The 21,227-nt window shown below is 44.4% G+C and overlaps 1 long non-coding RNA gene across 5 annotated transcripts in view; it reads right to left on the bottom strand.

Annotated features, from left to right (window-relative positions):
- The window catches only part of LOC148223647 (uncharacterized), a 52,288-nt gene extending 37,485 nt beyond the window's left edge, over nt 1-14,803 (bottom strand). The window contains exons 1-5 of one of the 5 annotated variants that reach the window (XR_015803888.1): nt 14,418-14,803; nt 12,596-12,683; nt 6,898-10,508; nt 6,115-6,292; nt 5,016-6,030 (exon numbers count right to left, since the gene is read on the bottom strand). This is a non-coding gene — a long non-coding RNA (uncharacterized LOC148223647). Of the gene's footprint in view, nt 1-5,015; nt 6,031-6,114; nt 10,509-12,595; nt 12,684-14,413 lie in introns of those variants that run through there. The other 4 variants (XR_015803885.1, XR_015803884.1, XR_015803887.1 and 1 more) reach the window with 4 other exon arrangements.
- Nucleotides 14,804-21,227: the final 6,424 nt, after the last annotated feature.

Raw genomic sequence — 21,227 nt, 5'->3', positions numbered from 1 at the left:
ATTGTTCAGGCGTATTTGATGACTGATTAATGCAAATGGGTCCTGTGTTTTAACTGGGGTGGTTAATTTAAGATTATCAGTTCAGATTAAACATGAAAACAAGGACAAATGAGGTCACTGGGTTTCAGAACATCATGTAGCAAAATAAAATCACATAAAGTGGAAAAAATCCAACTTGAGTATGTGTCCTCACATTACTCTGACATAGAGGTATTTCAGATGGACCATATTTATTCAAGAGTGTCCTCTCACAAGCATTTGGCTTTCAGCAGTTAGTGTAGAAAACTAATTCATACACAAAAACATTGAATTTTTAACACCTTTTCTTATCAATATGTCTTGAGTCCATATTTCGAGGTTAAAAAGAAGCAAAAAAAATATACCCCTACAGCTTCCAGAGTTGTGGTGGATGAAAGGGGGTGATGGATAATTCTACCTGCAAGAAATGATTCCTTCACACATTGGAACCTTATCTGGAAAACTGGACAATTCTATTACACTGGGACTTGTGGTCTTTCTGTGGTTCCACTGGGAACTAAAGCCACACAAAACCACAAGAAACACATTCCCAGCAGTGGAGCTGCATCTTGCATTTCAGAGCCCACTAGTATCAGGACTGTGACAGATCCCAACTAGTTCTTCTATGTCTTTGCAAAGCTTTCAGGAGTTTCAGAGTTAAAGAAGCTCAAGCTGGTAAAAATAACTGTGTGCTAGGTAACATGGGTTTCTGTCTTGTTCTTCAGGTCAGAGATCTAACCATCCCTAGGAAGAGTTCTACCAGTTTCCAAACCCTTTACATAAATCAGTGTCTTGGTTTCCCAGCCCTGAGAGAGGGCAAATAGCACTCATGGGATAGCTGAGAGAGGATAAACATCTTCTGGATTGCAAGGCACTTGGGTAGCACAGTGATGGATAAACGTGTTAAAAGTGAAGAGGCAGACTGGAAACAAATATCACCTCAATGAGGAGCTGAGCTGCTGCAGTGCCAGCTACATAGGAGAGCAATTACACTCTGCAAAATCTCTGATTTCTGCTCTACCTACAGCATCTGCTGAGCTGGGAAGTCCTAAAAGCTACAGGATTAAAATGATACACTGGCAAGCCCCTGTCCCACAGCCACTACCTATCTGTGTGCTAAGCAGGAGTGTGCTGTGGAAAGGTTTTAGCTCAGGGACCGTTGGGTGGACCATCTTCTCTCACCCTCTCTTTGCTGCAAAAACAAGTGCCTCAGGAAAATACAGCCTTGTTAAACACAACCTGAGAGGTTAGATGATGGCATGGGTAAGATCAGTGGCAGTGCTTTTGGCTGGTCCAGGGCAGAATGTGTCATCTTCTCTGTCACAAAACAGTTTGTTCTTTGCTGGGTGGCTCATTGCCAAGGCAATAAATAGAAGTTTCTAAAAAGAAATAAAATACGAAGGAAAAATAAAGACAGAGCAAAGACTTGTTCTGCAAATTGACAGGAGACTTGCCTGAGGCAATGGATAAGGGGTGGCAGGGATGAACAGCTCTCTTGTGGAGGCTTATTAAAGAGGGGAGCAGAACTCTTCTCAGATACTCTTTATGAGATGCTGCCATCTGGGAGAAATCCAGATTGCCAATTATTAGAGAGAACAATTCCAGCTGGCCACAACACTGTCAAGGCAGAAATTATCTCCTTACACAATGGCACTGACTCAGACTGCTTGCAACTTTTGTCAACCTTGGGGCAGTTACACAAGGTCTGCCATCAGCCATAGTGGTATTTATTTGTACTATAGAGTCCTGCCCACAGACCAGGACCCCATCATTCCAGACAACAAACAAATGCACAACAAATAGGAAATCCCAGTGTATGCAAACACAAGGGCAGAATCCTACTCATTATTTCCTCTACCCCACAGCATCTGTCTTATATCTATGATGGCTTCTACCTGTTTCCTACCAGTATCTTATCTGCAACCTAAAGTGAGAAGAAGCTGCTGTATGCAATATTAACCTACCACTTTCCTGGTTAACACCTGACAGCTAATTATTTCAGTTGAGACCTTGGAACTACTACATTGGGGCAGTAGCAGCACCAAGACCTAATATAATTTAGTAATGGTCTTCCTTCAGGTGGTCTTACTGGAACAGAGAAAGCAGGTGTAAAGATTATACACTGCTTCCAAAAAGTTCATGATATGGGTAAATCTGTTATTTATTTATTTATGGGTAAATTTTTCTTGCACTGGTTTCTTGCAGTGTTTCCCAGCTCTCCTTACCAAGGAGATTTCTCTTAGGCAAACAGAGCAGCTTTGTGGCATGTTGTAGTCCAGCTGTTTGTGACAGCCTCCAGCCAGTTGTGGCCCTTGGTTGTTCAGACCTGGCTCTGGACTGTGTCCTGAGACAGGCAGAGAAGCTCTCTTACACCAGGCTGTCATGAAATCTGAATCAGGGCAGGGTGAGGAAGTGAAGCAGCCATGCTGGCATTGCCAAGTCATGGCAAAGGCCCGCTGGCTGCCCTTTCCTTTGCTGACCAGATGATATCTCAAGGAATGTCTGCCCCTCTCCTGGCTGTGATCTGGGACCTTCTATAGGTCCCAGGAGAAAGAAATGCATCACATACTGCTATGAGCAGGGTATGTATCCACTTTTGAAATACAAGTTGATGGAACAGACATTTTTAGCCACCTACAGAACTTAAATCTGAAAGCAGTGGAAAAGCACAAAGACTCTCCAGTGACCCCTTTGTAGAGCTGTAGCCCATGCAGGAGCTATTATTTCACCTTGATGTCTCAGAGAGGAATACCTCCAGCACAGGCTTTGACAAAACAGTTCACAGTACCCTAAAACTTTGTTTCCTCCCTCCACAGGATGATCATTGGAGAAAGGGCTGCCCTTGCATGGTAAAACCCTCATAGATGAAAAAGAATCCAGCTGATAGAGAGAACCCAGGTAGCAGCAGGACACTGTGCTCTGCTAGACAGTGAATAGATGTGTAAGAAATGAACACTCTTGGTTCAAGGGAGAGCCTTACAGATGTTTTCTATCCATTCTTTGGACTTCACATCTTCCCCAATGATTTTTTTCTTTTCAGACAAGAATTCTGCCAAAGAGGAAAATGTCTGAAAGCACCTCATTAATTAAGGAGCCTTGAGTTTTGATGATTTTCCACGAAACGTCAGACTCTGAATTGACTCTTGAAAATGAAATGAGCTTAAGCTCACTTAAGCACTTTTTCAACTTCATCCATATATGTTGAGTGAAGAAGGAACATTTAAGGATTGAGATTTATGAGGAGAAAATATTGTTCTGAAAATAATTTCCACTAAACAGAAAACTGAAAAAAATAAGTGACTTTGCCTGAGAGGTGCTTTAATAACAAAGTTTTTCTTAGTAAAACAAGAACTGTCTGAGAGGCCCTTCTGCTTTCCCATTCACTTACACTAGGGGATTAAAAAAAAAAAAAAAAAAAAAGCTTTCTGTTTCTTAAAAGAACTGAGAAAAGGCATGTATTCCAAAGTGAAATGTTTGGTTTGCATTTTTCCCATAGTATCTTTTTGCCAACCAGGAATTAAAGGAAAACAGAGGGTGGAACTCCAAACATGATCTGTGCCCTCATCTACATTTGGCTGGCTCTGTATTCCCTACCTCTATCTTTTACCTCAATGGCTATAGGAGAATAAAAAGCAAGAACATATAAAGCAGCCATGTTTGTTTTGACTAGAGGTATGTGGGATGCTCCAAGATCCCAACACAGTAGAATGTCATTAGCAAGTCAGTGATAAAACTATCTCTAAACTAGTTCTATGTTTTGTGTCTGCCACTGTTCTTAACTAGAAAGGTCCTGTCCTCTTCTATTCAACTCCAACCTTTTACAAAAAGCCCAGAAGAGAAAGACAGTACCTGTTATTTCTAGCCCTGGTAAACTTCAGGTGAAAGCTTCCTCTTTTTTCTGCTTAGCCAGAACCAAGAGAAAATCAAATGGCTCTGTTGAGCTGTGCTGATACTTCCAGATACTTTCCCATTTCTCATATCAGACTTGTTCTCTGACTGTGCTCATCACCAGCGTGTTGTTGCATACTGTACTGCCATGTTTGTGCCTTCTTGATGGCTTTTAGTCCATGACCTTGATGTATGCTCAAGCCTGCAACCAGAGTCTCCACAGATACAGACAGACTTTCCACAGCCTACTCCCTTTTGGCATGTCTAGGGCGGTGGCTGAGGAGACAAAGGGTTTTGTATACATGACACAGTGACTCTTCTCTGCAATATGTTGTGTTCCATCTCAGAAAGCCACCAGATGTCATTTCATGCCATGTCACACAGAGAGCAATAAATTACTGCCAGAACTGAGGGCTTTCCCCTGTCCTGTCCTGCTTCACACAAGCCAACGGCGCCAGGCAAAGCATTAGAAACTATATGGTAAAGAGCCTAGATTACAGGAATCTTTCTGAATTTCCAGGCCACAGTGCTTATCTTGTCTGTGTCTCATACCAGATAGAACTGTTTTGGTCTGCAGAGAAATGACACTTGTGATAATACCCTAAAAAGGGACTTGTCATATGCTCCAACAGATGCATGGTGTCTTCCAACAAGTCCATTGTGGGGCATAGCTGCAGACCATCCCAGAAATAAGTGTACAGCCAGCCAAAACGGCTTTAACTTCAGAAGTGAGAAGTCAAGTGAGAGCACCTTGGAAACCTCGCAGTGCTACACCAGGGCAGTTATGCAAGACATGACAATAAACAGTGCTGTGTTCACACAGTTTGGTTCTGGGGTACTCACAGAAAGGCTGAGCCCAGGGCTTAGGGTCAGTAGCCTCAGAGGGACCAGAGTATGTTGGCACAAGACTAACAAGCTTGCAGGGCAAGGTTAGGGACAAACCAGTGTTTGAGACCATGCCAGCAAGGCAGCAGCCTCACAGAGGCCTGACACATGATAACTGGTCCTCCAGTTGTCCGCTGTGACAGGAAACATCAGAGGCTCAAGCCTTGACATGACTCCAGCTGAATATGGGCTTTAAGCCAGAAACTGCTCTGTAATGGGATGTACTGCCCGCCTCTTTGCCAGGAGCTGAGTATATCAAAAAAGGTCAGGACAAGGGTGACAAAAGTCAATTTCAGGTTACACCAACACAGTTAAAGATAATTTACTTCCTGAATCCTGGAAGAGACAGAGAAGAGAAAACACAAAAAAGTGGGCAAAACATGGGAAAAATTAAGCAGACGGGGCTGTCACAGGGTGAAGTCTGTCCTGTGGACAGGAAATGTCTCTTTGGGACAGTTTTAAAAGTTTCATTTTCTGCTCGTGTTCCAGAGGCCAGAGGCAAGAGCCTGACTATTTTTAAAGATAAGTTTGACGCACTGTGAAGGACCTTGTGTGACATGATAGGATGTTGCAGTCAGGAAATGGACACCCTGACCCAGGAGAGGCATTCCAGCACTGTGCTCCTGAGCTCGGGTTCTGGCTGTCTGCAGGCTTCACTCTCTTTCTCAGCAGGAGACGGGAAATGAAATGAAAAAACCCCAAAAGGTAAATTTTCATTTTACTCAAACAGAAATAACTCAGAGGGAAACAAGAAACTTCAGAAAGCAAACTCAGATGAGCAAAACAAAAAAATCTAAGGGTGTGTGTATGTTAGATGTCCCCTTTAACTGAGTAGTAGTGCTATTCCTGGGATCTGGAGTTTGACATCAGGCCAGCAGTAGTATCTGGGCACCAATGGCCTATGACTTGCTGGGTTGATGTGAAAGCACAAGTCCATGCAAGGTATTCCCAAAGTCTGTGCCTCCTATTGGGCTGTGAGAACATGTTGCCAGGGCGAGCCCATACTAGCACATCATCTGATGCAAGCCCAAAAAGCTAGAGGTCTTTATCCTGAATGTTAAACAAAAATACTGGAAACTAATACCCCAAAGATTTGGTCTTTTATATCTGACCATAAAACTTGAGAAGCTGAACAGTGGTTAAAGAGACGACTTACCTGTTGGAAGTATAGATCTCATTCTTGGCTAGAAGTCTTGACTGCTTTCCCCAGCCTGGGGACCACGGTTTCAGAGTTCTTACCTCATCACAGAAACAGCAAATGCACATTCAGGCAAAGGGACACTACAAACAGAAGCCACCAAAAAAGCTGGGACAGTTTCCCACCTGGACAATTACGATCTCCAGTGCTCTGCTAGAAGGTGGAATGGCACAAGCCTCTGCCCTGCAGAGAGGAAGATACTGTATGGGAGATTCCCACTTGGTGCTCCTTTCTGCTCCACTCCATCAGGATTTATTCTGCCTCCATCTTCCCTTCTTCTCTGGTCCACTGTCACCTCTCACCCTGACACAGAAGAAAGGGCTTTAAGGTGGCAGCTGTGTTATAGAATTCACAAAATCAAATACTCAGAAGCAAGAGACATCTTGGTCGTGACAGTATTAAAAATTAAATGGCGCTAGGTGGTGTTCCCAGACTCCAGAACTAAATCGCCCACTCTTAAATTATAGTACATTCTCTGTCACTTTTTGACCCAGACCAAAGAGGAGTCCCACCAGACAATGCCTTTAAACAGTCTGTGATTTAGCCCATGCCAGGAACAATTCTTCATAAGGAGTTTGCAGACAGCCACCCTCTTCTGGAAAGTAATGAGGTTTAATGTAAGTAGATGCAGACCTTTCCATTCTAGTTAGTTTCAGTGCCAGAGAAACATCCTACATTTAGTTTTCTAGCACAGCTCTAGCCTACAGTATTGTTCAAGGAGCAGGGGAGAAAAGGCTGCAGGATTTGGAAATATCTCTCATGCAACCTGCTTATAGTGTGAAACAACATCATCCTTCACATCTCTGTGACAAAGAGAGCTGTGGCTGCTTCCTTCATCTCTATCTATATTTATTAAATGGCTCATTGGCAAACTCATGGGAATAAACTACAACAGGTATGAAACTCACCTTTTTGGAAGATACAGCAGGTAATCAGCAGCACATTCCTATGTCTAGGGCTCTGGAGTAGCAAAAAATATTATAGTGGAGAGGAGGAAGGAAGGACTGTTCACAAAGAAATGAGGTTTGAGGGTAGGAAACACAGGGCTAGGTTGCTGACTAACCATGAATCAAGGGTCTCATGCCAATTTACATTGCCCAGCTGATGCCATTTAAAAAGCCTAAATGTACATGCAAGTCAAGTTACAAACTTTCAGCTCCATTCATCTTTTGGATCAGAAGTACTTGGAGCACAACAGCAGTAAATTAGTGCCAGCTCTCCCACTGAGATAATTCAGAGGATCTTTTCCTGCCCAGCAGGGTCTGATTTTTCATTCAGATTCCATATTGTGATTAACATGGAGGCATTTTCTCATTTAACAGGAAAAAAAAAATCCCCAAAATACTCTAAACCTTCAACAAAAAGAGCTTTTTTGGGGGAAAACTCGTTTTATTTCTTCTTCTCAGTGAACTGTTAATTTAAATGAACAACTGTGCCAGCAATGGGCAGTGATGCAAAGAGATTGATTGATCCACCCTATTTCACCGTCAAGTACATTTTGGGGTACATGTACCTTCTGACTGAGACTTGTCAATCACCTTGGTGCTTGATATTGTCCCTACCTCCCACACCACTGATTAGTGTCACTCACTGAATGAGCAGAGAGGGCGCGGAGGCAGATTCTGCCAGCAGCAAGAGCCTTACTTCAAATCAAACTTGTGAAATACAGCTTAAGATTCATGCCATGTAGGTGGAGGGAGGAGGAAAGGAAAACATCTTTTCCTTGAAGGACTCATGGCTGCTTTTATTTCTTGCAAAAAAGAAACAGTCTAGTTTAAGGAGAAAAGGGAAGGTAGGTTGGTTTTTAGGAATACTGTGTGGCGCCTTGGTAGCAAAATAGCAAAGGGTGAAGGGGTGAGGGATATACCGGGAAACTGCACTTCTTGTGGAGGGTCTCTGTGAAAGCAAGTCATCTATATCCATCCACCAGAGACAGCTAGGTTGTTTTTATGGAATAATTTCCTCATGGCAGGAGCCCAAGGGACTCTACAGTATGGTAAGAGAGATAGGAAAGGAAGAAGGAGAGAAGTGGTAGGCTGGTTGTCATGTCTGTATACTGACAGCCAACATCTTGGAAGCCTGAGGGAGAAGTCTTCTGCTAAATATTGGCCTAAGAAGAGGTGACATGCAGTAGCTAGAAATGGTGTGGAGCTGCAAAGAACTGAACTGGAATCTCTCCAAAGCTTGAGCACGCCTGGGAATTAGAGCTGTGTTCACATCCTGTGAAGGGTTAATTCGGATGTTATGGAGTTGAAAGGGGGATTGGAAGATCCTAAATTTTATCTGGTTGTGAATGAAGAACAGGAATTATATCCCAGACTAAGGTGTGACAGACATATCTGCGTTGCATAGTGGTTATTCAGTGCATTTGGAGGCAGGACTTGTCTGGAGTCGGACAGAAATTTACCTGTATGGCATGGGTTCCACCTTCTGCAAAATTAGGCTGTTAATATTGCTGAAAGAGGCACTGTGAGACTTAGTAATGCTTGCAAAAGGCTCCAGGGGAGCCCTAATACCCCAAAGTCAAACAACAGTAAGCCCCCACCACTGCCACTGATGGCAGTGAGATCTGAGTGGAGGAAGGGAATAGGGGAGGCTTGCAATGGGGTTGGACTGGGCTTTTAGAAGAGCCATATAATTGGAGTGTCATGAGCTTTGATATCTGCAGGATGAGGAACCTGGACAGGTAAATTTTGATGTGAGAAAGGAAGTCTTAAGGGGAGAGGATGTAAAAGGTGATGGAGGGCTGGGAGAGAGCTCTTAAGGGTTGGGACAGATACTCCTGCAGTCACTCAGGGGAAAGAGAGTACTTGGAGCAGTAGCTGCTCATCCCAGCATTAGTCATCAGCCCCCAGCCAAAGTCTGTCAGGAGCCCCCACCAGCTTCAACAGCTGTGGCAGAGGCAAGGGGAGCTGCAGGAGCAGGGCTGCCCTGTGCCTGTCCTGCCTTCACCCAGACCCACCTCCTCTGGCCTCTCCTAAAAGCAGCAGATCCTGGGCAAACCTGGCATATGGAGTTCCACCCCCTTCTTGGGGCACTAATTACAACCCACAAAGCCACCAGTACCATTAAAAGGCCATTATATGAATACATACAATTAGGGATTACAGCACAGCTTGATTCTACACCCTCTGACACTGCCAACAAAGCCCTGCTCGGGAAGGAGTCCTTTTCAAGGCATGGATGGGGTTCTCCACATGACGTTCACACGTTGAGGAACTGATCATTTCACTGCCAAACAAAAGCCATACAGCTGGCTTCCATGCACAGATTACTCCATCTAGAAATAGATGTCCAATTAAGGGAAAAGATTCTTCCAAAAATCATTCTGTTTCCTACAGTTTAGAAGTTTTCATTTCTTTTTTTTCTTTTTTTTTAATTGACTTTTCATATTAATCAGTTTGGGGTTGGTTTATTTTTAATTGAGTTTGTAAATTCCTACACACTAAGCCCCAATACAGAAAGAACATAATCTGCTATTTATTTTTGGTTTTTTTAATTGCAGAACAGCTATCACATTTTCCACTTCATCTTTTGTCTCAAAGCCTTTCATGCCATTGTAATCCAATAGACCTAAGATCTAAGGGAAGTTGCAGAGCTCAGAAGATCCAACACCAAGCAGCCCCTGTGAGTGCTCTTAAGGACAATCAAGAGAAGTAAAAAGTTTTAAGATGAGGTTAGTGCAATGATTTAGTTTACACCCTTGATGAAGTACATCCAACAGTCAAACAAATGACCTGTAATGAGGAAAGAAGAATGAAAGTTCACAAAACAGATCGTTCTGCCCTGGCAGATATCTCTACAGCCTCATGGAAAATCATTGCTTGGAGTTGGTGAAGACAACAGGACACGTGGAGGAAGGAAGGGGAAGCTGCTTAGAGCAGGTTCATGTCAAGCAGGTGTGATTTCTTGGTCTGTTTTGGTGCCACATCTTTCTTCTGGGCTTATCCATGTTCAATGGCTCTGGACTACCACTCTTCAGTAAATACTGGGGTTTGATGGAGAGGAGGGTCCCCATCCTTCCCAGGCCTCCAGGAACCAAAAAGCTTCCTGGAAAAACATGTTTTGCCAGAGTGTTGGACTGAGGTTCTCCAGCTGGTTTGGCACTGGGTTTAATCAGGATTTCCACCCTCTCCCATTTCATCGTCCCTCACCTGAAAAAGTCTGAGCCTTTGGTACAGGGCAACCAAAAATGCAGGAGAGGCCAGTGGGGCAGGTGGAGATGCAAGAGGGTGCCAGAGGATGGGGGGAGCATGAATTCTCCTACACCACGCTCAATATGGATTTGAGCCACGCTGTGTGTCAGCGCACTGACCCTCTCTTGTGGGTGAGGAGAGGGGCTGGGGATGTGTGTGGGAGCAGCAAAGGGGTGAGCCAGCACGTTTTCCTTGCTGGGGGCTATCCAGGGAGCATTCCTCACAGTCCTCCACCACAGCTGGCAGCCGGGATCCCACCGCTGCTCTGCGCTGCACAGCCGCATTCATCCTCACCCACAGCTCTGCACAGCTCCCCTGAGTATCTGCGGGAGACAATGGGAGAGGGAGAGGAGAGGAGAGGAGAGGAGAGGAGAGGAGAGGAGAGGAGAGGAGAGGAGAGGAGAGGAGAGGAGAGGAGAGGAGAGGAGAGGAGAGGAGAGGAGAGGAGAGGAGAGGAGAGGAGAGGAGAGGAGAGGAGAGGAGAGGAGAGGAGAGGAGAGGAGAGGAGAGGAGAGGAGAGGAGAGGAGAGGAGAGGAAAAAGAGAAAAAAAAGAAAAAGAAAAAGAAAAAGAAAAAGAAAAAGAAAAAGAAAAAGAAAAAGAAAAAGAAAAAGAAAAAGAAAAAGAAAAAGAAAAAGAAAAAGAAAAAGAAAAAGAAAAAGAAAAAAAGAGAGGATATATTTCCCCGCCCCCTCGGCAGGGGCGCGAGGCGCCAGGGCGCCATCTCGTGGCCGCTCCCCCTCAGTGACGGCCCCGCGCTGTGTCCGCGCCAGGGCCCCGCCTGTGTCCAGTACTGGCTTCATCCGCCCCTGGGGTGCCACCAAAATGCAAATTCCTGCGCAAAATGCAGAATTCTGAAGAACTGGATTATTTGGAGGGTGGGGGAGTTGGAACGCCGGGAGAGCGTTTCGCACTATTTCAGAGGCAGTCATGACCTCCGAGCAGTGGGTTTGGCAGGGTCTTCTGAGACGCGGCTCCCATCCCTCAAACCCCCCGGGCCCGGGCACTGTGGCTCCCATCCCTCAAACCCCCCGGGCCCGGGCACTGTGGCTCCCATCCCTCACATCTCCCAGGCCAGGCCCTGCTGCTCCCATCCCTCACGCCCCCAGGCCAGGGCACTGTGGCTCCCATCCCTCACGCCCCCGGGCCAGCTCTGCAAACACAGTGGCTCCTGGGGCAGCCCCTCGGCCACAAGGCCAAGAATACTTGTGCAAGTCCCTGAGGCCCAGCCTTCCCAGTGGGCCAGGGAGGAATTTTCTGACAAAACACGCTTCAAATCAACAAATGTCAGTTTGTTAAACCTCGTGCTTTAACAGCTGTGAAGTCCGGTGGCGTGCTGGTAATTAAAAGCCTGAGTAATCATTCCTTTGCTGCATATGCCAGGTGGGAAAATTCTCAGCTGAGAAACTGGATAGCACTAAGGTCTTCATCTATGGGCAGCTTGCCTTGGCAGTGTTGCAGGAAGATTTCCATGACCAATCATGGAAATTCTGGTCAAAGGTAGAGGGAAGGCAAAATAAAAGTCCTTGTGAGCAGCTGTCAGGCAGCTACTCCCCTCTGTAGCTCACCTCAAGAGTGCTTGGCTCACATTCAGAGAAACAATGATGACCCCAAAGCTCAGGAAGAGAAGATGGTGAAATGAGTTCTCAAGTTTTATTCCAAGCCTGGTCCTGAAGTATGGCAGCAGAGCTGAAAGCTCTGGTACCTCTGTCTCTGAATTAATTGTTCTTGACTTTCTTAGTCACTGGACTTGATGCAATGAGCCACGGCTGAGAGAATATGACCATTTGCATTTGAACTTTTCCCAGAGAATGGTTTGATGCTGTTTGGCTTGACTGGAAATGTGGCAATCCAACCCATTACATCTACCAAAAGGAGGGGAGTCTGTTGTGACAGTATCAACCACTACATCTTACGTATAACTAAGTGCTCCTCAGATGACATTAGAAAAATAGATTTGGGGGTTTTTTTCTTTAGAAAATATTAGAAATCATCTGTATCATATGAAGTAATTTTTTCTGTCCTTCAATACAGCATGGCTAAAGAATTTCCCTCCATAAACTTCAAGCTGAGCTCACAATGAACTGAATGTCAAGTGTGTCATTTGGGGCTATTTTCTGCAATTGAATCCAGTTTTGTTGCAGCACTCATCTCCTTTCTCTGCCTGTTTTGTAAGCCAAGGCACCTCCTATCTTGACACCTACTTGCTAGAATCACTCTTTGAAGTCCTTTGTATCATGGTGCCTAGTCCTACAGATCGAGCACACTGTCTTTCACAATTACCCAAAGGAGTTATGTGAAGAACAAGTAGATCCATCTGAGTGTATTTTGTGCCTGACTGGTGTTGCTTCTAAACAGTTTAAAGCTGTGTTGAGTATATGAGGCCATGTAATGAAATCGTGTCACGTTACCTTGTCCAGCAGGATGGAGCATCTGGAAGCAAATGAGCGAAATCTGTCCTTGGTTAAAGTGATTGTCCCTTTCTGGAGCAGGTTAAGCCTACACGAGAAACATCACGAGTCAACAAGTTGCATGTCAGGCAGGCTGTGCTTACACCCAGCTTTTCAGAAGACAGCCAGGTGACTTAAGGAATGATAGTCATGTTCTTATTTTTTTACATTCATGAGGAGTGAAAAAAATTCATTGTACCTTATTGGGAAATTATCTCAGTGGAACCCTTACTGGCAACAAATGTCAGCTCAGCGAGGTTGTCTACAGAGCACAGACTATTTATCTTTGGTCTCTTGTGCTTTGTCCAAACACTCAGTCGTTCCTCCACTAATATAAAGGTAGTGCCTCAAATGGATCAAAAGGTTTTCATTGAGGAAGGGTTGTTGTTTATGTTTCTTTTTTTTTTTTTTTTGGAGGGGTGGCATTGTTGGATAAATTATGTCCTGTGAAAGGCTGGGGATGATGCTCTACGATGAAACTCTGAAGCCAGTCATCTGAATGTGGAATGACATAGCCCACTGCTATGTCTGTAATAAAGAAGCAGGTTGAATCTGAAGATATAAATGTCCTTTCCCTAGTTCCAGTTCTCATTTCAGTGTCTAATCAGATCTCCAACATCTGGCTAGATGCTGCTGTGTGAGCAGCTGTTTCACATCTGGGACACTGGACAGTAACAACTGAATGGAAGAAAGAGTATGAACCAGGAATCCCAGCTTTGTAGCAATCTTGGTTTGGAAAGAGCTTTAGGATTTACTGAAGCGTTGGGAGAAGAAATCTCCTCCAGTAATGCATGTGATGACATCCCAAGGAAATAATGACAAGAAAGAACTAGTCAGTATTAGTTAAAGTGTTAGCTTTGTTTTCCTTTCCCATTTTTCCTTGTTAGTTTCCCAGAGGATTTCTTCTTGATCCAGCTGTGCTGTGGTGCCCAACTTGACTAATGTCATCATTTACAATCTTTCTCTGCAGCCTGGGTGGGCAAATATGCTTCCCATGTCTGTCTCTGTCGCAATCCAAATCCCAATTACTCAAGGAAAAATAAACAAATGAACAAGCAATGTCATGACAACTAGTTTAGGCTGTACTGGGGAGCTGCATTAATTCCTTCACAGAACAGTTTTCTCAGGGCACAACAGTATACAGCTTAAGAGTGGAGCAGAACTTGCTATCATCCCTTGCCACCAGTATGTCAGCTTGGTGTCATCTGCAAAACTGCTGAGAATTCACTTGACCCCACTACCTGTGCCATTACTATGAAATTCTACTAATATTGAATAGTTTTGGTCCCTGTATGGACTTTTGACCAGTCCTGCAAGGATCAGTGCACACTGCAAGGACACCACTCCACCTTCTTAGGCATACCCAGTGCATCATTTGCTCTTTTCCCAGTTTACTCCAGCCTCACTCCAATAAGAACATCCTAACAGGGAACAACTCTTGTTGTAAATATGAGCCTTGGTTACATAGTGATTTGTACCAAAAAAATTCCTATCCAGAATTCTTAATAGCCATCAATGGTATCCTACCCTGCACGTGGCCAGCTCTGACACCAGTCAGCCAAGTGCAGAGGATGAGAGTTAAATAAAATGGTTAATTTAGAAAAAAAACCAAACCAAACCAAACAAACAAAAAAAACCCAACCCAACCCAAACCAAACCAAACAACAACAACAACAACAACAACAACAACAACAACAACAACAACAAAAGCATCTCAACACTTTCCCAAATAAAAGTATTTATTTGGCAGGAAACCCCCTTGTTTCCTGAAACACTTACCCACCTATGCAGCTTCATAGCTCTTGTTTAAGGATCACTTGCTGAGATGAGAATGAGTTTGCTGCTGTTAACAGGGGACCACAGCTGGCAGTCATACAACATGGATTTTGCCATGACATCTTTGAGGATGCAGAGTTGGGCCACAAAAGGAGCAGTGTATCCTTCTTGAATACCCTGTAAGGGGGAGAAACGAAAGACTGAATATGAAGCAGGGACTGTAAATGGCAGCAAAACTTCCCCAGGAAACCTAGCACCAAGCCTCAAACCACCAAAGAAGGAGCCGAAGCCCATGTGGCAGGAATTGGTAACTGTTGCTGAGCAGAATGGAGCCCATCCTTTGCACAGCAACACGAGCTCATTTTGACTGATTTCCATGGATATCTGCTTCCACTACATCTGCTGTGGGGAATTGCAGTTTGAAGGCTTTAAATAGATCACAGTTATTGCCACAAAAGGCACTAATAAAAGAGGCTCATACTTCAGCTGATGAATAGATGCAAAGCTGATTTCCAAGTTTGTACTGCATCGTGAGCAGGAAGAAATCACTAATCCTAAGCCTGTGGCAAAGAATTTGCTGTATGAATCCAGGTCTTGAAAGGTCTCACACCCACTGAAATTGATGAGTATTGAGAAGCCGTGTACATTTGGGGCTCCGGAACAAAACATTTAGATCTGTGTATTAACTATAGCCTTGGTGCTGTACATACACATACACCCACACACATGCCCTCTCATCACAGACTTAATTGTAGGTAACTGTAGGTAAGCACTTCCAGCAGGAGGGAAATTAAATGCCCAAAGAAAGGTTAATCTTTAAATTTATTTCTAAGATGTTCAGCCTCGAGATACAAGTGATATGTCTCTCTCTCAATAGACACTCTCTAGTATGTATTATCTCTTACCTCACCAACACCAGTACTTGAAAGGATGCTGTACTCTTCAGCACCTACTCTGTTTTAATCTGTTTCTAATGTTAAAAGGCTCTCCATAATTAACCCCTTTACTGAGAGCAATGCAGTGTTGTCCATCTCCAACCTGACTGTAAATGGAAAGAAAAAGCATTGCCTCCATTTCTTTTCTTTTTTTCTCCCCTGCTGTATGTTGCCAGAAGAATTGGAACTGAAGACTTCCCAGTTATGAGCCACTGTGTGTATGAACAGGGATGTGATGCAGTTAGGAAAGGAAATGTTTCTCGACCATCCTCCATGAAATCTGTACATTCCTTCCAGCCAGGCACAGCTGCAAGCTTAGCCTCAAAACAGAGCAATAAGGAAAGAAAACCCTCTTTCTCTTGTTGCACTCACACTCTTCCAAAGAGAACTGTGAGTGCGGGTAGATCCAGATGTTACTGTCAATGAGGTGGGAGGAGAGGCTGGAAGCATAGCTCACAGGAGAAACAACTCCAGACTCTCTGAACACTGCACAGCAGGCTGTCACATAGGCTGTTGTTCCCAAAGTGTGATACCTCATGCTTTGCAATATGTCATTTAATGCTAGGCACAGAAATATCTTCTCCCTCCTCTCTCCTTTCTTCTCAAAGAGAATCCCCTTGGGAAGGAGTGGTCCCATTAAGACAGTAACAGCCTCAAAGATGTATGAAGGCTTTTAGACAGCCCTGGTTGCTGGAGTAGAAATACTCCAGGCTGAGCCACTTGCCCAGGACTCCAGCACACTAATAGACAGTTTGGTAGTTTAAAAGGATTCAGCCAACCATGTGTTGAGTGAGGAGGGATAGCTAAGTACAGTCAGTATGAAAACCAGCACTGGGTTTTTTGGGGTCTTTTTAAAAGCCTACTCCTTGAGAGCCTAGGCACACGAATCAGGCAGGGATCCATCACCAAAACCTGGTCTCCTGAAGGCAAGCCCTTTCCCAAATGGAAAGGTACAGCTTATTGTTAAAAGACCAAAGGATTATGAGTTATGTGTGATAACAGGCATGCACCTGAACCTTGTTCACTAATCACACTATTGGATGAAGGTAGCTGGAACAGCATTTTTTGGAGGCTGGATTAGGCAAAATATGACTGGATCTGCCAAAGTAGACAGAAGAAGGTCTCTTCTGTGGATTATAAATTAAGTTAGGGAAATGAAACCTGGATGGCTTAGACCTACCCAAGATGGTGGCAAAATGTTAGAAATCAAGGAGGGGATTACAGATGAAATTGTAAGCATGTGCATAATTACACAGGAAGATCTGAGCTTCATACACAAGGATTTAGGGACCTCTCTTCTGCTGGTGACATATTTAGATATCCACATCCTTTATTATCTCAGTCTGGGAGCCTTCTTTTACTTGGAAGTGAGAAGATTAGCAATCTCCCAAGTGCCACCATAGTTCATAGTTCATCTCCAGAGAATTTCATTTCAAGTTCAACCCCAGAGTCTCTAGACTGCTTCACTTTGCATGCAGCATCTGTAGTCTGTCGGGGTATTTGTGCTGCACCTGCATTGTGGCTGCACATCTATATACAGGATGTCCTTTGACAACTGCTAAAATGCAACCACTTCAAAGCAAGAGCTGCTCACTGGCAGATGGCACAACTTCACATGTCTTCCTACACAAAAAGATCACAAACATCCACTGCCTTGCAATCAGCAGCCTGGCCTAAGCTGAAAGCACCCTCACCAGAGGGTGCTTGAAAGAGGGGTGTTTTATAGACTGAGAGGCATTTTATAGAGCAAGAGTTTTAAACTAGATGAAATTGAGATCTTAATTACCATTAGAAATTATAACAGAGCCTGTCCCAGATGACAGAGTCAACAAGTTTCTGATCTAAAACAGATAAGGAAGCTATGACTCTGCTCAACTAGAAAAACCATAGTAGGAAATACATTAATAATTATTTTCTAATTACTCTTCCTGTTATGAGCTAGCAATTTGTGACTGTTATGAAGAAATCCATTTCAGGACAGAGGATTTTGACTGAAAAGGGAAAAAAAAGATTTTATGCATTGAGGGATCATTTCTCATCTGTAGAGGGAGCATAGCAAAAGACATAGGGACACCAGCTTAAATGTGACATGCTAAGATTAGCTGGGAAATTAGTTGAGTTAGCAATACATGCTATTATCAAGGCAAAACCAAAATGTACAAAAAGTTTATTTCTCGTGATTTATGGGCCAGCTTTGTGAAAGCATCACATCCATAATCTTGGCACCATGAGAAAACTCCATCTTTCTTCCCATACAAAGGCACACCAATTAGCAGCTTGAGTTAGGAAATTCCCTCATTGCATTACAGCAGAAGGGTTGCCAGAATGATGCTATTGCTCTTCAGAAGCCACTAATAGAGTAAATAGCCTTGAGGGGAGAGGCATTTGTGCATCCATTTCCCACCTGTATTTCATTTTTCTTTCTTCCTTATGAACTCCACAGATTCATTTGCCCTCAGAGGGAGAGCTGAGGGCTGCAAGTGTGGCACTTGGTGTGCTTTGCCTGCTTTTCCACCATCTCTGAACAGCTTGTCTGAGCGTGACTGGTGCAAACCCTTTCCTCAGCCACAGACTCTGCAGGGACACCATATGGCTGGTTTAGACAAAACTCTGTGGTATTTTTCCTCCTTTATACCTAACCAACTCACAGTTAATCCGTGGCATCCCTCAAAGGGCACCAGACTATTCATCCAGCTGAGTGAAAAAACACAGACTCACTTTGACACTATATCAGCTAACTCTCCAGATAACCCCAAAGCTTGCCAAGAGGACAAGCCTGATGTCATGCAAGCCCTGAGCAGAGCAATCCCAGATCTTGGTGAGGGTATCAGCTCTGGGAATTTTCCACCCCTCTGGTGAGAGCTTGAATGCTGGAATTTATCTTGAATAAGGAAACATGTTAAGGGAGGACAAAGATTAAAAAAAGACTTAATAAAAACACCATTAATTATATATACTGGGAAGTAATTGAAGATCCTCAAGTTAAGCATGGAGACATAGAGAATTAAGTGCTAATATCCAGAAGGTCTTCCACCCAAATCTATTCTGACACTTGAACATTTGAACCTGCTTTAAGGACAATCTAAAATAAGATCTGGCACCCAGCAGATGCATTTATTTCTGAGCTTTCCTTAGAGAAGGAAAACGGGAAACAGGCATAATTTCCTTTAAGCTCTCCTCCAGACATAAGGTGCAGCTAACATACACACCAGGATGTATCTCTTCCCATCCCAAATACACATTGCATTGTCCATGCAACTATCAGCTATGCTGGCATGCCCCATGCCAGAGCTTGCCTTGCCTTGCCCAGGAGAGCCCCAGACCTGCTTGTCTGACATGGCTTATCACGAGTGGTGACTACAGGGCTGGAGGAGAAGGTGGAGGCAGCCTGTTCTGTTTATTTATTTGCAGGAGATGAAAGCCAAACTGGGAAAGGACTTTGGTAAAGTGCAGTCAAGTGATATAAAGTACTGCTTTAAAAAGCCACAAGGTCACCTTTGCTGACATTTGGATAAGGATTTTATAGAAGTCACAGGACTGGGAGATGGGCTTGTTGTGTCTGTGATCACAGGGGAGGGAGGGATTTATGTTCTGGTTAAGAACTTCATATTGTTGTGACTCATGTTCATAAATGCTCATTTATTAGGCTGCTGGATAAAAGAGGCTAATTGGGCTTTTTCTTCTCACTTGCTTAGTTCCAGGTGACTTCCTTGACTCTGTTGGCACAACTTCATGAAATTTAACAGCCCTACTACCCACCAGTACTCCCCAGGTGCCCTGTCCTTGCATACTGTCTTCTCACTTAGACCTTAGCTATTTCAAGGCTGTACTTCATTTGAACACGATGTGAGAACTCCTATATATCATCCTCTTAGATGAAGAACTGGCACACAAGAATGCTGGAATCTGAAGGATTTGGCCAGATGGGCTTTGCTATGAAGTGTGTTTTGGAGCTGGTGCTTGTGTATAGATATGTGTGTGTGTGTGTGTGTGTGTCTGTGTGTGTGTGTGTGTGTCTGTGTCTGTGTGTGTGTGTGTGTGTGTGTCTGTCTGTGTGTGTGTGCTCAGTCTGAGAAGCAGTACAGACTCTGGCTTTTAAGCCCTACACAGCCTGGAAAAGCAGCCTTGAGCAAACCTGAGGCAAATGAGTCCAGGAAGAAGGACGTGCTCTGATGCCATGCACCTTCTGGAAAAAATGTTATGGGCAAAGCATGCCTACATCAAAAACACCTGGTTCCACTATTTCTTTTCCTCAGTGGCATAACACACAGGAAGGGGTTTGAAACCATAGGCATCATGACAAAAATAATCCTCATCTGAAAGCACGTAGTATAGGTGAGCATTTGTCTCCTTATTAAACAAATATCATATACACATCACATCCTTCAATGTGTGTGCTTCAATCCCCAGAAACCAGATTTATCTGTTCAGTGACTTTTATATGGACTAGAAACATCCCTGGCCTTTCCTCCCATTAGCCCTGCAGGGAGATTCAAATATGAAGAATGTCATAAGCTTCATACTAATGTGCTAGATATTTAACATAATTAGTCATCAGAGCCCTATCCCTTTCTCCCACTGAAGTGACCAAGAGACAGATCACAGGATTAACAGTATGGTCCCCAGCACTTGTTCTGTGATGCCACTTGACGTTGGCAGGTGTATTGGAGTCAGCAGGATCAGCAGGCAGAGGGAAAGACAAGGGGGACAGGCAGCACAGCCTGCAGTGTTGTTGCACCCTGGCTGGGGCTGACAGCTCATTTGCACAGCGTCTGGGAAGTGAGGGCCTGCTCCCCTCATCTGAGATTCTGATGAGTGGCTGGTGTCTGACACCGAAGCCCAAGAGATCCCAGACAGGTCACTGGCTCGGTGCCACGGCGAGCTCTGCCCTGCAATGGAAACCGCAGCACGGAGAGGGGCCGCCAGCCTGACCTGGCTGCAGTTGGTGCGTACGTGCTGGAGCAAGGAGGCTGGCAGCCACACAATCCACATCCCATCATGTGACTGAACCTGTATGTGACACCACACAGTCCTAACGAGGAGTGCGGCTGGAGACAAGACCCTGGGACCCATCCACCTGATGTAAAGCTATACCTGGAAAAGAAGGAGGAAAATGTCTAGGCTTCCACTGATATGGTTTATCTCTACTAAAGGACTTTGTCCCATATATGAACCAGAAAAGCTTTACATGCTAGCAGCAGAGTGAAAGGCGGGGGGTGCTCCAAGAAAGACTGAATCAATACAGCATGGAGGTAAAAATTCCTTTCCCTGCCATCCCCTTTTCTCCTAGTGGAAACTTCCCCCGCCCTTAAAGCAGGGGCCATTGAAGGAGTTTTATAGGCTCTGTGGGAATTACATATATCTCTTCAGTTCCATCAGGACTTGCCCAGGGCATACTCTGTACCTAGAGTAGCAAAGGTGCAGAGATGTGGATTTCACCACAAGCACCCTAAACCACTGAGCCTGCTGGACTTACCTTCACTGTTATTGGTACCCAAACATGCTGGCTTATCTCGGCTTGCACATCTTCACTGAGCCATAGGTACAACCAGAAAACCTCTGTCAGGCCCCACATCTGACCAGCAGATTTAAGGATGGTCCCTAGTGCACTGACACGGTGGGATAAGGCAGGCAGAGAGAAGGTCAGTGCACCAAATGGACTGACATTTAGTCCAGGTACCCAATAATCAGTAACTAGGCACAGCACACATGCAAGCTGTCCCTCCTCCATCATACCGCCCTACATAAAAATATCTAGACAACTCCAGTCCCACTCAGACTGATGGAGGCAGCTGCTACAGCAGAGCTTTTAATCCTAAAGCAGAGTCTGTTGTCACTGGCAGGAAATCTTATTGTGTTGGACAAGCAATCCTAGAACTTAA

This window comes from Sturnus vulgaris, chromosome 5 (genome assembly GCF_052056855.1).
Source record: "Sturnus vulgaris isolate bStuVul1 chromosome 5, bStuVul1.hap1, whole genome shotgun sequence".
Taxonomy (NCBI): Eukaryota; Metazoa; Chordata; class Aves; order Passeriformes; family Sturnidae; genus Sturnus; species Sturnus vulgaris.
The sequence above is the reverse complement of the archived record's forward strand: the minus strand, read 5'-3'. Positions and strand labels throughout refer to the sequence as shown.